Source organism: Xiphias gladius, chromosome 3 (genome assembly GCF_016859285.1).
Source record: "Xiphias gladius isolate SHS-SW01 ecotype Sanya breed wild chromosome 3, ASM1685928v1, whole genome shotgun sequence".
NCBI classification, from domain to species: Eukaryota; Metazoa; Chordata; class Actinopteri; order Istiophoriformes; family Xiphiidae; genus Xiphias; species Xiphias gladius.
In genome coordinates, this window is record NC_053402.1 from 19,386,951 (window position 1) to 19,404,860 (window position 17,910).

Consider the following 17,910-nt stretch of genomic DNA (forward strand, 5'->3'; position numbering starts at 1 on the left):
GGCGGTTTGTCAGAGAGAGAGAGAGAGAGAGAGCGAGAGCGAGAGAGAGAGAGAGAGAGATCAGTGAACTGTGAAGCCAACGGCTGGAAACTAGACGACTGACGGACTGACGGAGAGACCCCCCTGTAGTCGGTTGCCCCGCGTCGCTGCAGCCTCTCCCCGCATTTTATGAAAAAAGGACAGCAGCTGCAGTCGCTCCGCAGAGGTGAGTGCGACGATTTCCCCCCTCCCCGGGCTGTGTGTTGTCCGACGGGGTGAGCGTCCCCGTCGCGTCCCGCTCACTGTCCCCGTTGCGAAAGAGAAATATTCTGACAGCGCTTTGTAAACAAACCGCGAGCGAGGCGGCAGGGGCTCCCGCAGGCGCTGCGCGCGGAAGCCAGCCTGGATGCACGCGGTGTCATTTCTGCTGGATTTTGTTTCTGTGTTGTTGTTGTTGTTGTTGTTGTTGTTTTTCTTTTCTTCCCCCCCCCTCCCGCTCTTCTTCTCTGTGTTTTTTTTTTTTTTTTTAATTCACGCCGCCGAATCAACAGGCAGGTCTCCCTGCGCAGACGAAGGAATCCCGCTGATATCTATCCAACGACCCTCGCGTGTCCGCGGCGCCACAGTTTGCCGTCAACCCGCCGTTACTCGTCGGCGTTTTTTTTTCCTCACCGCGCGCGTTGCCCCCTCCTGGTCCCGTGTGGTCACGGGGGACACATTGCCCCGTGTAGACGGGCTTCTTCGTGGCATTCTCGCGGCCGTGGTGGTGACTAGAAGGGGGGGGCTGGCTCACTGTCGCGACGGTGTCTTTCTAAAAAAAAAAAAAAAAAAAAAAGGGGCAAGCCTCCCCGCCGGCCGCCAGTAACTCCGGTGTAAGCTACACGAAGCATTAAGTCTCAGCCGAGGTGAAACGGGACCATAAAGATAACCTGCGGCAACGCACGCACACACACACACACCCTCATTTTTTATTTTTTTTTTACGGGCTTTGCTTGTAATAAGTGCAGCGCTCAGGCACGTGTAGTGGGCATGTTTCAAAAGTTTGACAGGTGAAAGCCTGACTGAGAGCTTTTTTTTTTTTTTTTTGCTCCGGCACCGGCCCCTTTTCACACTTCGACACCACGCTCGGTGTTTATGTCCTGCCGAATTCAAATGCAGTTTTGAGCTCCTTCCTTTTTACGAGGGCCGTCACGCGTGGCTCCAGAATCGAGACCCCCCCCCCCGGTGTTTGTGTTTGCTTATAAACAGAACTGAAATGTCACCGACTCTCTGAAGACACTGTGCCATTTCCAGGAATATGGAGCTTACCTACAGTGACTGCACCTTCCCGATACGCGTCCTTTGTCCCTTTGCTACTTTGCTGAATGCTCCGTTGCTCTGATAAGTCCCTGGGTGTTTTCCTTTGGACTCGCAGAAAGATTTCTTCTAGACTCCTACAGTAAAGTTGGCACTTGACTTCGTGATTTCTCTGCTTCATACGTTTGGAAGATCAAATAACTTTGGCTTTTGGGGAGAGTAGCTCCAAGACATCACCTTGGGCTCTGGGAAGAGGCGGACGGATTTTCTGTCCTGATTCTGTCCTGACATTTTGCAGACTGAATTGAGATTCTCAGTGTATGACCCCTGGCCTCTTCCCTGCCCGCTCTCTTTTTATCTTCTGTTTTGTCAGGGACTTCTGCATATCTGCTCTCTCGAAAACATTTCAGAGGGGAAATATTGGTGAGTGCCTTTCAGCATTTAACCCCGTTGGCAAGCACCACGTTACGCTGCGTGCTCCCACCGTCACCGCTGTACATGGTGCACGGGGAGGGAGGGTTTTCCCAGGTTTCTGTGAAACGGAGGGTGTGCTGGGTTGGCACGGGAGCATGGCATGCCGGCCAGGCATGAATTGGCTGGCACACTGTGTCCCTGACAGAAAGACCCAGATGCAGGGGGGATAGCAGCAGGGGAGACAGGGGAAACCAATGTTTTGTCCTACAAGCCCACTGTGCCATGTGCTCACAGCGTTTCATATCCTTAAGCTCTTCTGTGCTTCTCACTTTTTTTTTTTTCACTCTCCACTGCCAGACAAGTGTAGGGTTCAGTGAGCCTGGAAAGGCTGATGAGAAAAATGCGAGTACTGGCAGGGGGGGGGGGGGGGGGCGACGCAGGAGACATATTCTGAGCATTGACATCATGAGTAGCTGGAAGTGAGGTGATTAGAGTAGTGGTTTTGATCAGACCGAGCTGTGAGTCAAAAGGCTCAAATTCATTTTTGCACCGATGACTTTGCTCGACACAGGGCTTCCCGTCATTCTCAACGCAGGAGGAGAGGATGGATGGACGAAAGGGTTAAATGGAGGGAGACCAAGAATTTCCTTTTGCCTGTGATCTCCGATGAAACCTTTTGGCGCAAATGATCAAAGTCACATGAGCAGTGTAACATTCATAAAACTGTGGAAGGCAAACGGGCTGAGGGGAGATTCAGAGTGACAGAAAAAGGGAAACAAATTCAAAGGGAGGTGATCAGGAAGCATGTGGTGACATGCACCCTAACCTCCTCCCCCTTTCAGTTGGGCTAACGCTAATCCACTGGTCACGTGACCGTGAGCTTTTAGCCTGGTCTAGGCCGTGAGCACTCTGATCCATCTGTCGACTAGTGTTGCTGATTGTTGGCATCCACGGCGTGTACTCCTGTCCCATGATCACTGCCTGCTCCACATAAGACTCAAATTTGATTGGCATCAGCTCGTTACTTCTGCAGGGTTTTATCAGCAGTTTCACGAGATTTGCCCTCTCTGTGGCAGTGTCTTCCCCATTATCCTTAATTCCTGCTTTTATCTTTCTCTTTGTCTGACTACCATCGAATTTCTCCTCTTCAGTGCAGTGAGCAAGTGGGAGGGGGATGACAGTCAACCCTTACGGACATTGAGAAGCATGATAAGGCCTCGGGTTATTATCTCAGGGACACAACCAGAATAGCCAGAACACTCGAAGGCGATTTTGCGCTGAAGTCACAGAAAAAGAGGGGAAAGTGCACACTTCAAATCCCATGAATTTTTAGAAGGTGCTTCCGTTTTTGTCGCCGTGATATTCAAATTGTGTAAGGAGACATCGGACGGAGGTCGGCCCAGAATACACGTAGAATGCATATACGTGGTCTGGATTAATCATTTTCTCGTATTTACACAATACTGCCCTGCAAGCCTAAACACACAGGAGCAGAAAGCTGTTGCAATTTGCTGCTGCGGGACCATAGCGCCAAGCCTGGCCCATATGTCTATAACATACCATACTTCCTTTCACGTCTAGGAGGCTGCTTTGCATTGATCAGAAGCATGCATCATTACAGTTGCGGACTATGATTCAGTGATATGAATAAACTGCAAACCACGATGTTGTCTATTCAGAAACGGATTTCAGGAGCTCACTTTGTTATTTAGGTTACAGCAAATTATTGTGCAAGTTATCAACATAATGTGTCATCCCGTGGCTCGATCTGGGTTGTTACACTCCAGTAGGGGGGACACACCCATCTGAGGGTCGGTAGCTCGAAGGTTAGTGGAAGCCAGCTTGTGAGCAACTGGCAAGTTGCCTTTTCTTTGGAATCCGCAGCGTACTTGGGGGGGATCGGAGTGAGAAAAGAGGAGCAGTTCACCTCCTTAATGCAAAAGTGGCATCAGCGTGCTCTTTCAGTGAGGATCTTAACCTCAGAATTACTCCAGGAGTGGCCCAGTGACCGACGGCACACAACTTTGGTTTTGCCTTGAAACTCAGGAAAAATGATAATGTGCAGTTAAAATGCAAAATCTCCCCGGGCTGACTCTTTCATTAAATGAGAGTTTAATGAAAGGATTTGGGATTTATCATTTGGTGACTTATTGATCTCTGACATTTTTCATAGTCATGTTGGAGAGTTACACTGCACAATATATTTTGTGTTTTATTAATGCCTTGGGCCCTGAGTCATGCTTGATCTCTCATGCATGGATTATGTGAACGAATGGCTTCATCTAGGCCCTAAAGGAAATTTCAAATCATGTGAAGTCTTGAATCTGAAAATGTGTGAAACATATTCTGTTCGCCAAGAGCAGCGTGCGGGGCGTAGTGTTGGTGATAAGTAGTGCAATCATCAATTTGCCGTATGATGTTGTGTGATTTTTAAAAAAAAAAAAAAAGTCATCTGTGTGCATAAGGGCAAGCTAGGAGTACTAAGTAAAACTGTATGATCACATAGTTTGCTTAATCATTGATTATAATTAGATTTTCTTTCCGAGCAGTATACTTAATGGAAAGAAAAACCTTACATTGGTTCTGGCAAGTGATGTACAATAAAAGTTTGCAGTGACTATATATATACATATACACATACATACACACATATAATATACATAAACAGCCTGGCAAATAAAGTGGAAGATTGAATAGCTAATGAGGAGCAGGTGCGGAGGCAGGTGACACATCACAAAGGCAGCCATGTGATCAGAGGAGGGAAACTCACAGATGATGCCCAGTGCACAGGTGTGGCATGTCTGAAATGGGTGTATTCATCGGCGGCCCTGAAGGTTGGGCTAAAGAAAAACAAAAAAAAAGGCGCTCTCTTTGCAATCCCATACTATGAAATATTTAGAGGTTTATCAGCAGGACTGCCCCCTAAAAATGGCCAAAAAAGTATTGAATACCACTCGTACACTGAGGCAGGTACACGGTTCTCAGATTTATGGTATGAGCCGTGATATTTTGGCTTCAATACATTATGGACAACTGGCAAACAATGTTCCAAGTTCACGATAAATATAGTAAGCTATGCAGGACATTATACAGTTGAAAATTAAACTTGTAAGCCTAGTGACAATTATGTCACTCTTTCTAAAGTACTTCAAATACATCTTTGGCATTTCAGTACTGCAGTTTCTTGTAACTTACTGGCTGGCATATAGACCAAGACTGATACATTAGCGTTAATAATGTTGGCCTTGCTGAAGCTTGATACATCGGCCTTGCTGATGTATCGGTCAGGGTCTTATGCCCTCCAGTGCAATTTCATTTAGCCTGAGTTTCTCTGCAGCATTTGGAAGACTGTTTGGTAGTGAGGCTCAAGAGGAAGAAGATGGAGATGATGCAAGCTTCACCATTGCAATTTAAAAAGAAAATGGCCTGGGTTATTTAGGGTCAAAGAGACATAAGCTAATCATGATTAATAGTTTCTGTTTAATAGGTTCTTCTTTCTTCAAGAGAGAGAGACAAGTTTTAATAAGTTAAATGTAGATGTAAGTTCCGTACCGGGCTTTTTAGAAACACTAATTCTGCTGTTATTTTTGCACAGCAGCAGTGCAGCTGAAAGCAGGTCCGCTGTAGGGTTTGCATAGAGACACTTGTGTTTAATTAAGAAGGATGAGAGGTAGCGGCTGCTGCTGCCGCTGCTACGTTCAAGCCTATTACAGGCTTACAGCAAATGAGACAGACTGGAAAACCAATGGAGAGCTCACAGACAAATAAATGCCTCTGTTTGTAGAGAGGGATAGTGGGTAAAGATAGAGACTCTAAAAACAGAGAACATGCTGTCAGTAGATGAAGTAATGTCACCAAATGTACCTACACTTACAACACAGAAGTAGCTCATGTATGCACATGGGAGAGACAACATAAACAATTTAGCTCAGTTGTTTGTGCTGTCCTTATTCATGACCCTTGTCAGAATGAATCTGTGTGTGTGTGTGTGTGTGTGTGTGTGTGTGTGTGTGTGTGTGTGTGTCTGTGTTTGTGATACATGTATAAATGTGTTTTGGTCGACTAGATGTAGGTCATGGATGCTCCTTTGTGTCTGGGGAATAAGCTAACATCTGTGTAAGATTAATATAAGGAGCATTTGATTAAAAAATGATTATGATGACATACCAGGGGAAAAAAAAAAATCTCAATTATTGATGCTTATGTCTCATTTATGTTTGGTTGTATGTTTGATTAAAATGTGCTGGATTAGAGTTGAAGTAGGGCTGAATGATCAAACACAAACACTGTTGGTGGCAAACAAGTGCCTTGTATCTGTCTGTCTTATCATATTATAGAAGTGTGTGACTTTTGCTGCATTTTCTACTTTTTGTTTTGTACATGTAAATCTTCTTATCTTTTCTAAGCCAACACCACAGGGACGTAAATGCTCTCTAGCCTTCTCCTCCTTGCTTGTAGAGGCACTGGTGGAATATAATGCAAAGTCAGTGTTTGGATTTGTGGAGCTGGTATCCAGTATTGATCCTGTGAGCTCATCCGTGCCCACGGCACTGTCTGCCTAACAAGGCTCTCGGATGAGCTCTGCACGACATCTTCAGCCAGCCTACCACTCCCACAATAAAACAGCAGAACAGTTTTTATTTGCTTTATATAAAATGAAATACGTTCTAACATTAAAAAAATGTATTTAAAGAATCCACATTCAGTGTATTCTATATGGTTCTGTATGCGGTCTTGCTGATGCCAGATATTAATTTAATGAGAAAAATTTACTTCCCCTTTTCCTCTGTTTTTATGCATTTGTGCATGCAGTATATGTGTATTAGTGCAAATGTGTGTGTGTGTGTGTGTGTGTGTGTGTGTGTGTGTGTGTGTGTGTGTGTGTGTTTAGCGTCTACTTTTTCTCTATTTAATGAAGCATATTACTGTTAAGATATAGATCTAAAAGAGATCTATAGTGATGTCAAGTGACGGAACTATTACTATTCATAAAGATGTCTCACACATCAGTGTTAGCTTCTTTTTCAGCCTTGTGAAATGTTTTACACTTATGAGTTTGATCTTCACCTACACATTTTAAAGAAACATCAGGGATCCCAATCTGCTTGACATGCTTGACTACTAGATCCCTGTCTCAATCCTTTTCACTGTCCCCTGCTACCCCTTTGAGCATCTGGTCATGTGAGTCAATCACAGGCGCTGTTAAATATAAGGCAAGGTAAGATGTGTGTGTGTGTGTGTGTGTGTGTGTGTGTGTGTGTGTGTGTGTGTGTGTGTGTTTTGTGTAAATACATTGTGTGGCATCACCATGGCTCATGGTGTGTGGGATTACCATCAAACCTCATTGAATACATTTTCCATTCTCACATGATCAGATACCCCTGCTCTTTGTTTTGCACACAGCAAGGCATGAGGCAGCATGTGTATAGAAGTGTGAATTATAAATAGATTGAAATAGAAATAATAGAAATAGCACTGGAGGGTTTGTGGTTTCTATAATCCCTTTTTAGTGTTAGTTACAGAAAACCCTGGCTGCTTTGCGCTGTAGAACATCTAACTTTAATAGGAAGCTTATTTGTTGAGATGAGAACTAAATGTCTATGAAATCTTGCTACAAATACAAATGGAATGGATTTTAACCCTTTAGATGAATGAATCTCAGAAATGGCCTCTAACTTCACTGAATATGCATATTGAACAATGAGAGGAAAATTAATAAAGCTTCTTTTTCAATGCAAGGTACCTTTTATTCCCCAGAATATCTATTTGTCTTTAAATAGAAATTCTAATTCCTAGCTCTTGGCTACATGATTGAATATCTTTCTTTCTATTCTGTTTTATTGTTCTTCCTCTTGTGGATTACATTATTTTATTCAGCGTGATAAAGTACAGTAGCCCAGAATGAAAGAATGATTTTGCTCAAAATAACAGGCACTAACCAACTACATACAAATCACCTGGATTTAACTGCTGTGATAGTTCTGCAAAGGTTTACTCCCCACTTTTGTTTTCCCCTGATTGTTTGGACCAAACGTGCTTTCAGGATGGATGTCAGAAAAAGACCAAAAGACTTTTCATGAAACGTAATACGGCAGCGGAGTCCCTGGCCATCTTCAAGAATCTCTCCTCTCCTAGCACCTCTAAAAGCCTAACATGCCTATATCGCACTTACTGGGCACTTTTTTAACCTGATCTCCTTGAACTTTGTCTCATTGAACAGATTTACTACTTAGTGCTTACTCCAAGGTCTCCCACTGTACTGAAGCTTTAGACTGAAATAGAAATAATTTAAGGAGCGTTTTCATTAAGTGTTACCTGACCTTGAACCACAATGGCAATGCATAGATTTCGCATGAATACACAGTTAATTAGCGAGTCATCTCATGCGGGGAAAACAGGGGAATGAGGTTGACAGACGTGGCTGTGGCACTGTTTTCATGCTCAGTTTATCCAGATTATCCCTGTGCCACTACCATAATCACTCAGACGCTACCATGCATACAGCATCATAAGGTAGATGCCTTTGGTTTCCTTGTTTAATGTGGCAGAGATAAGAGCTCAGTATCCAACAGTATGACATTTGGATCCATGGTTATTCAGCTCTCAATCTATGAGGACAGTGTGTTTTGTTCATTGTGCAGGGAAAAGCATACGTGCCATGCTTTGCATCTACAAATTTTACTATTTAATCTGGACAGTGTCTATGAAAAGGACACAAATGCAATGACAGTGTTAAAAACCATACTAAGTACTTATACATACACAGCATATGTAAATTTGTCTTGAAGGGATCATCCCCATTGAATATATTCTGTCGGTCTAACATTATTGAGTGCTCAACAAACTGAACAAACATAGTCAGGCTGTAGATCGTAATCCCAGCGGGATATTTTAGATCAAGAAAAGGATGGATTTCGTATGGCAAAATACAATGGGCCCCAGACGCTGGTGTGGCGTCACTGCTGGCCTTCTCTCTGCCAGCCAACCAGCATTGTTTGTACCAACTACAGCGAGTTAGCAACGAGATAAATCAGTCATATGGTGCTATCGAGATACAAATCTAAACACTTGCCATGACATGATTAATTTCAGTTTCAGTTAATATAATTGCAATGATGTTGGTGTGTCGGTGTATGAAAACTAGATATACCTGGTCTTTGAGAGCAGCCAAGAGCTACCGTATCTCAGCATCTACAAAGCAGGAGGGTGACTAGGCTTTGCATGTGCTCATAGAACTAGCACTGTAAGAACCAGCACTTCCTCTTCCTCATATCACTTTTTAAAAAAATTTGGCCAGTTTGCCTTTTCAGCATGTTGGTACATTCTGATAGGACTGATAGGACTGACTACATGTTGGCAAACCACCTGCCCAAACCAAGCTCAGACGTGGTTGCGACATTGGGTGGTGGATGCCCCTTGTCTGGTGCCAGTCCGCCTCGGGTCATGATTATGACACAGATATTTTGAACCCTAGAGATGTGGAGGGAAATCCTTTGTGGCCTTCAACAATCAACGTATGAAAGGCCGCCACAGTTCAGTTCAGCATGTCATTGCCTTTCAATAATTCAACATACATCTCAGGTATGTTGATGCAGCATGGCTCCCTTCAGAGCCCATGCTACTGTTGTAGAACAACTGGGTTTTAAACTGCGAGCAATGCCTGCGTTGGTTTGCAAACGTGAGTGCGCCGGCTTTCTGCTCTTCCATCGGTCAGGAGAGCTCTGTCCCGTCATTGGCTGGCCCAGTGCTGTGCTTCCAATGGCTGAGCAGAGACCCGACACAAGTTTACTGTCAATTTTGGATAAAGATGAAGAGAAATCAATGCAGGCGGTGTTTTCCCCGCGGAAGGAGACAGTTTTTCTTAGAAGTACATTGGCACCAGAAATTTTATTGGAGCAATCAAGTTGCCATCCAGAAGCCTCTCTATTACCTAAGAGGTAAATGAAAATTCAATCATGTAGTAATAAGTTGCTGCCTGGAGTGTGTTGTTTTGATCAAAGAGGAAGTATCTGTTTAAGTGACACACATGGAAGCTAATGAGTAAGCTAAAATGGGAAATTTAGAATGGTGACCGAACCCTAGGCAAGTTCTTCAGGCCTTGTTTGCCTCTTCTGAATCATTTTTTGCTCTGAATCAACCCTTAATCATTCTGGTCATGATCTATCATGCAGCTGGCTCTTTGTTTCTTAGGCTTTCTTAGCCTTAAAGCTGGGGATTTTCTGAAACGCCTATGAAGGAAATGAGAGACAAAGTGACTCGTGGCAAGACGTTATATAGTTATATAGATAGTTCAATGAGGCTGAATGTTACATGAATCACTGTTAAAACAAAACTTAAGTTCACTTTATGTTCTAACTTAAAGGCTTCTTTAAGTCTAAGATCATTATTTCACTACTGTTACAAAAAAAAAAAAAAAAAAAAAAATAGTTGCCATTTACAGACCAACCGTTTTACGCTTTTAAGTGTACCCAGGTTCTCAGTACTCAGCTCTGGACACTGTTAACGAAATCAGCCCCATCTGTCATGAAGTGTTGCTGGTGCTGTTTTCGCTGTGGGGTAAAGACCTCTGCGGGGTAAAGGGGGAGTTGACCTTTACCGAAAGCCCTGAGCTTGCCACGACAGGAGGGGAGACGTGGTAAGGGGAGCAACAGTGTGAGGTGGGGTGTGGGTGGCGGGTGGGGGTTGGGTCCACAGCTCTGGTGACCGGGTTAGATACCGCGTGTGAGAAATTGCAGCATTCTGACCTCTGACACATGACATGCTGGGAAGATCAAAGGGCGTAGCTCTCAAAAGCTGCCTGCATTGGTGTTTACAGGGGCGCTTGGAGAAGCCGCAGGGTAATACATTCAGTTTTACAACAACGGTGGAGAAGAAAACAAAATTTAGATTGTAAAGAAAAAAAAATTCCTTTTGACAGACGAATTTTCCATGTTATAACAATATAACTCCAAGGATCTTGAATTCAGGTGCTGCCTGTCACTAACGTCATTAGACCAGTTTGAAGATGTTGAAACAATACATAACCCATATTTGCTTAACCCCCCACCCCCTCAGCTTGTCAACTACAAAACAAAAACACGCGGACTGCACATGCATGCACACACACCCTCTCCCTGATTCGTACAGCATGATGGGCCTCTCAGAGCTAGCATAGAGGACACAAAGATTCAATCTGCATGACTGAAAGAGCAAATGGGCAGGAACATGAGCCCATTAGATAAGGGTTTAATAAAGTTAGGACATTCTAATACAAATGAATTAGGTGTAACTTTGAAAAGAATTTCTCAGAATAACCTTGTTAAAGTTAGGCTAATTAATGTAATCACATCTAAATGCCAAGTGACTGTCTCCGGTAAATGTAGCCGCACATTGTTTTTTTTGTTTTTTTTTTCAGCTGATGATGACCATTGATTTGACTGCCTGAATCTAGTCATTCTCCTTATGGGCGTGAGCTCTCGCGGGGCATAGTCGTCTCCTCCCAACTCCTCACGCAGCGAGGCAGCTAAGTCCACGCCAGCCGGGGTTATGCGGCAGAATCCTCTTACTCTTACTTTCGCAGACAGTAAGGCAGAAGTGTTATTCAATAGAGCGGGAAGAATAGAAATGGCCTCCCAGACAAAGTATGTGAATGAGATTAGAAAGGAGCGACCTTGTCAGCATTAGAGGGAATGGGCAGCCAATCAGCTGACCTCCCGATAAGCACGTGTTTGTGGAAATACACTAATATTGTGTTCTGTCAGCCTGAAGATCAATAAAGGGCTCTCTTTCGTCTTCACAGACACCAGGGGCAGAGTACATAGCTTCTGTTTGCCACTGCACGTTTGAGCAGTGTGAGTTTTTTAATAGCTCCACCACAGGGCAGGGAAAGTCTTGCTCTAAAATATGCCCTCGGCTCTTTCTTTAGCCTTTGTCTTTACCGGCCAACTCTACGCTCATGCTAAGTGACTAGTGAAAATCCTTCAGGCACAATACTGTCGCTTATCCTGTGGGACACAGGAGCATCTTGTTTTGGAAAGGATATTTCTAACTCCAGGCTTAGCTTTTCCCCTTTTTTTTTTTTTTTTTTAGAAATATTGCCCAATAAATCATAGTTTGTCATCATATATTGTCGTATCTTTAAATCAACACTGTACATTTAATGTACGTGCATACTACTGTATATGTAACCATTTATCCTGGAATTCCCCAGGCCCACCTATGAAGGTTCATGGCTGCCTGCTTACTTTCAAGCCTTCCCAGTAATGATAAAATGCCTTTTTCCCATCTCTGAGATTTACCTCAGGGTGTCATCTCCTCCTCTGTCTTACGATCAGACAGTAGCTTTTGAAAAAAAAAAAAAACCCAGTCTCAGCGCTCCGCAAACCCAGGGGTTTTTAAGAGCATCCTCATTTGCCCTGCGAAGGAATATTTTAACATGAATCTCGTCTGGGGCCTCATCACAACTCCTCATCGACTGTCCCCGGAGACCCCACAACGTCCCCCTCCTACAGGTTCTGTCTGGGGCCCCCCCAGCCCCCATGTCCTAGATAGAGACATGGAGGGTCCCTATGATGTTTGTTCACTTGTCAGATGTCGTTTAACACGCTGTTTGGGAAAACAACAAGGATGGTGTCAGAGGAAGGGGGCGAACTGACAGGGGTGTGCAGGGAGGTGTGATGGGTAGGATCAAGGAGGATGGTTTTCAAAATAAAATAAAGCTGAATGAAGTTATTTACCAGAAATGGAGACTTCTGTGGGGCCAGGTCTAACCAGTGTGGGTAAAGGTTAACCGATACAGAGGATGTGATGTTTATGCATAAAGCAATTCTGCAATGTCCCTGCCATGTGACAAGCCTCCATATCGGTTCAAACTTAACACCAAGATAATGTTGTTTCTTTTTTTTTTTGTCAATGTAGATTTTTTTAACCTATTTTTAAATTAATAAGCGTCAATGCAATCCAAAACTTACGGTTACTTTAAATCACACTAGTCTGAAAGCTTTTCAGTTTTTGAAATCTGTGTTTGGGACAAGTTTTTAAAAGATTTTAGACTCAGTACTAAATTAAAAAACCCGTTGTAGAGGATTATTTTGCACTGTATGTGGTTGTATAAATGAGCTAGGTAGTGTTGACGTCTTGTTCTCTGATCTTTAGAGGGTGGATCTGTACATTATTCTCCGCATAGTAGACACAACATACTATAACATACAGATTTGATAATACTAAAATTATCAGGCAAACTTCTTAGTGTCCCATTATAGTGTGAATTATTAGACATGGAACCTTTAAATAGTTGGCCTCCAAGTCTTTCCTGCAAGTCATTTACACAAAGCCAGTATAATTTGCCACTATGAATTTGAGAATACCGGATATTTTATGACAAAGGAACAAAACTTTTTCAGTCTTTACTTTCCTGTGAGCTGATCTGAACTGAAATGTAAGAGTCTTTCTGTGTGCGTGCGTGTGTGTGTGTGTGTGTGTGCGTGTGTGTGTGTGTGTGTGTGCGCGTTTGTGTGTGTTTTAGAGTGTGCGTGCCAGGGACTAATTTGGCTTGGTCTTCTCTTCAGGGGCCCCTCTTACCAGGCCTGGAGAAACAACTGGTGGCAGGGGGCCATGGGGTCCCTGTGGCAGGGCCTGACTCTGAACAATAGCTTCACTACTAATACTTTGCTCTGCTTCACTAGCTCAGGAAAATGATTTCAGTCTAATTAGAGATACACAATTGTGACCTGGCATAAATGTTAATGCATAAGGATTTCTGTTTTGTCTTCCTGTGTCGACTGTGTGCATATTCAACTATTATGGAGCAAAAAATTAACAAGTGTTCCCCACGGATAATACTGAACTGATTTGCATAACGTTTACATGTGGCAGCCACGGTCAGCAATTACACTGGGAGTGGCTTGAGGAAATTTAATCAAAGGATGATACTGGGCAATGTATCAGCAAATTTATAGATTCTATAACCTTTGTTTTCACAGGCCCTTGAGACAGAAGGCATGCAGAAACACCCAGTCATGCTGTATGCATGTGGAAGGGACACGGCAGCTAGGGTTTGAAACCATCATGTTGCCAAAGGTCTGGGTTAGCAGATTAGAGTTCCCACTGCATGTGTTTGGTTAAGAAGAGAAGGGGACGGGACATTACGACAATTACCCCAAATGCCCCCAGCTCACACATGGACCGGTGAACCTATTTGTCTGGATCTGTTGCATGTTCTATGCTTCCAGTTCATGCTGTATGTAGGTTAAGCTTCTTGCTGGGCGATTATTTTGGAAAGGGTTTTTCTTTCTTATCAGCGAGCCTAAAGCCTTCTGCTTTGTGCATGTTGTCATCGCAGAGTTTGTTTTTCAGATGGAAGAGCTCCTCTGTTGGTTTAATTGGAGGCTGCAAGCTCACAATGAAGGGACATTCATTTGAAGCAAACATATTAAGATATTTGCCTGGTAAGCTTTCATTGCGAACAGTCCGATGAATCTGTGATATAGGGACAACGTTATGATGATTAGATTTCTTCAGAAACACATTTTTAAATTGAATTCACTACTTTGTTAGAACAGCTCGTTAATTGTTTGACCAGTGCCAAAATTGGAAACTAAAGACCACTGACATCCAAGTGAGTGGCTTACTCCTCAGTTCAGATGTCAGATGGTTTGTGACCGCGAAGGAGCGCCATGTTAATCATCTATCGGGCAGCCCACGATACCAGATACCTCTTAAACCTTGCCATACCACAATGGGTAAAACAAAATTTGAGGGCTGGCTTAGCAAAGCTGATGCATTTGAGATGACGGGTATTCTCCTCCTTAAGAGGAAAATGTGCAGCCAGGTTGTAAATAATGCATACCTCCAGAGGAACCAATGTTTCGTTGTTATAACCACTGCAAAAAAGACTGGAAGTAAGTACAGCTGAAAAAATGAGTTGATTAATCGATTAGTCAATCTTCAGCAACAATTTTGAGAATTTATTAATCATTTAAGTACATCGTAAAACTTGAGTAAGCATGCAACTTTGGTTGGTCTGCAACGCAATGGATGTTTTCAATGGACAGTTTAGTTAGTAAAATGTAGAGTAATGATAATTATCATAATGATTATTATTTTACTTTATAAGAACACTTTGATAATATGACTTTTCATCTTTAGTAAATGGTTTAAATCTTATGGCTAAAAATGTGGGATTCGTATACAGTCTGTCTGATCGCTTGTGTAATGGAGATGCATCAATTGCTGCTGTGGATAACAGCATCGCTCTCGATTTCCATCACCGTATAGGATGGAATCATTTAAGATTAAACTATGAGCGTTTTTATTCAAAAGATGAAAATGCATCCTGACCAAGCAGTGGCTGCTGTTCAGCGGTTGGCCATGGGTGGGATGTGAAAGGTTACAGGTCGGGCTTAGAACTGATAGTCGCCCAACACTATCTTGCACTGATGTCTCATTATAGCAGACTGCTGGACAGTGACAACTGGCTTGCTGGTCGTCCCTGCTGTCTGTCTCTGCTCTGTGGTTTTCTGGCTGCAGGGTTTTGCTCCAAAGGTGGCTCCGCTCCAACAGGCCGGCATTCCTGCTGCCACGGACTTGAGCTGCAGGCCATGTCCACATTTAACGCTCCCTCTAGGCCCCAGATTATACAATGTCACCCACTGGTTCTTTGTAATTGACACCAACACACATGGATGCACATATGTGTAGACACGCACAACACACAGAGATTTACACCGCCGTCCTCGTGCGTGCATAAATGCAGAAATGTGACATAGGCCAAAATTCTACATCCAGGAGAGAAAAGAGAAGCTCAGTGCATTGTCACTGTTGCCGACAAGAAAGACACAGATAAGATAAATACAGAAGTAACAGCTTTTATAATTTGTCACTAATCTATTGTACGTCATTCAGGTCTCATTCTGAAATTCTTAGTTGACAACAGGATTCGCTGGTCTGAAATGTGACTGATAAGTGAGTGACAAAGGGGTCCTACATGTTTTATTTATTTCATTTAATACGTACACAAATGCATATGTAAGACATACAGTATCGAGGCGTGAATGATATAGTAAAATAGTGACATGTTTTGTTTTCGTTTTTAACTTGCAGAATTTCACCAGATATATGTGGCTTTTAATGTCTGTAGTTCCAATTAAATAAAAAAGAAGGAAAGTTGAACTGGTGTTTTTTTTTTTTTTTTTTTTCCCCCCCTGCTGAATGCTGAGGGGAAGAAGGGGCAGATTGTGTGAACCTCATACTACTGTAACTACCGTTCAAAGCAAACCATTAGTAGGCCGCCTTTGTTTTTTTTTTCAATCATGCCAATGCAAAAAGGAAATGACCATGCTGGAGATACTGTATCTAATCCACAATTTGTCATCTTTATTTATTTATTTATTTTTTGCCTAAGTAATACATCTTCATGAGGCAGTGCATTTGTAAGCAGGATCTGATTTTTTTTTTTTTTTAAAGCTCTTTTCTGTGGTGCATTCTAGGACATTCGACATTTGCATTTTTAATGGAAGAAGCAACCAGACGAACTGACAATAATATAAGCTGACAAATGTGTTAACTGTATCGTGAGTGCAGCGGAGAAAGATGAGACAACACAACACACAAAAAAATACACAGAGACTTACACTGTCGTCCTCATTGCTGAACAGACAAGAGATTCAGTCTCTCGCTTGAAAGTATTTGAAAACTTCACAGTTTCCTTTTCACATATAGGCTGCAGCCTTTCTAACCTCAAATACCCTGACTTTCTCTTAGGCGTCTGTCCAGATGGTTGGAGAGTCTGAGCCGGGCAAACAAAGCAGATCATTGGCTGGTCGAGGTCTGGCTGGAAGAGGTTTAGGGCGGGGGGTTCAGAGGCTAGCAGGCCAGCTGAGCACAATGAGGTCATACTGCCAGGGACTCAGTGAGTACAGAGAGTACAGCAATAGAGGTCTGCGAGAGGAATTCATTCCCTACCTTTGATGCACTGACTGACACTGCACAGTGTGTTTATCTGGCCATGTTGTGATTTTGTGAGTTTCATACTAACATCAGACCGTCTGACTTTTGAGAGGGTACATCTCCCTTTGGAATACGGACTATTGACTATCACTGTTTACAGGATACTGTTTTATTGGAAACTACTTAAGCAAACGTGAGACACGGGCTAACATTTCTCGAACAATTCGAGGTATGTGTTTCTAACATGTTAGTTTTCAAAAATGAATTAGGACATTTTGAGTTTCACTGTACTCACTATAGACTTGGAAAAAGTGGCTTGGTGAGCTTAAACCGTATATCATAATAGGGTGAAGAGATATTTCAGCCCCTCTCTACCAGGCCAACTCCTTTAAATAGTCTGTTGCTCTCACGAGGTTGAAAAAGGCCACCGTTGCTACATGTCATCACTAGTGAAGTCAAGCTTCTCTGTTACCTAAATAACACTCAAATGTACTTCTGCATAAAGTTGTATAAAGGGACAACAGCGTGCTAAAAGGCCTGACTTGCTACATGCATTCCAGTGCCGGGCAGCCATGTACCTGTTTGCCTTGTCAGTGTGAGGCAGGCTGATGACACACATCGTTATTTTTCAGGCTGGGTAGCGGAGTCTGGCAGGGCGCTGTCACCTGCGGTGTATTATGACTCCCTGAGTGATCCCACTTCATACTGACTGCTGCTCCATCACTCAGCCTGCAGTCTGCTCTGCTCAGTCACAGCTCCTGGCCGGTGACACAGAAATAAAAGATTGCTATGGCCCCGGTGTTTCACGAGGGGTGTAAAGCGGAGGCGCTGCAGTGGGTCCACTGTGACTGAGACAGTTGGAAATTTTTTTATTGTTTTTCCAATTCAACCGAAGTTACTTCAGTTCAACTTTATTTCATTTTCCATCCCCATCCCGTTCGGTGTAGAGTTTACATTATATCCCCACGTTCGTCTGGTGCTAAATTGTTCATACATAAACGTAATTTTGTGCTAACTGGAATGAACCCGTCCAGGCAACGACACAAACAAATATACTAAAACAAAGTGCACAGAACCTACATAGTACATAACACAATAGTAATAGATCAAGAGCATTATCAGTCATATTAGAGCATTTAAATACACTCCATTAGTAATGGACTCCTGACTATCCTCTTAGAAAATTAATGGACCAGGAAATGAGTTTCGCAGCCTTCTAGTTTCTGGTCTTGTGGCAGAACATTCCTCTTATTGTGGAAGTGTGTGTCAAACCAATACTGGACTGCACAATCAAAA

The 17,910-nt window shown here is 43.0% G+C and overlaps 1 protein-coding gene across 2 annotated transcripts in view; it reads left to right on the forward strand.

The window, feature by feature from the left end:
• stat5a (signal transducer and activator of transcription 5a) overlaps positions 1–17,910 on the forward strand; it is a 49,356-nt gene continuing 31,446 nt past the window's right edge. For both annotated transcript variants that reach the window (XM_040119338.1, XM_040119346.1), the window contains exon 1: positions 1–205. The gene's annotated coding sequence lies outside the window, so the exon portion shown is untranslated. The remainder of the gene's footprint in view (positions 206–17,910) is intronic.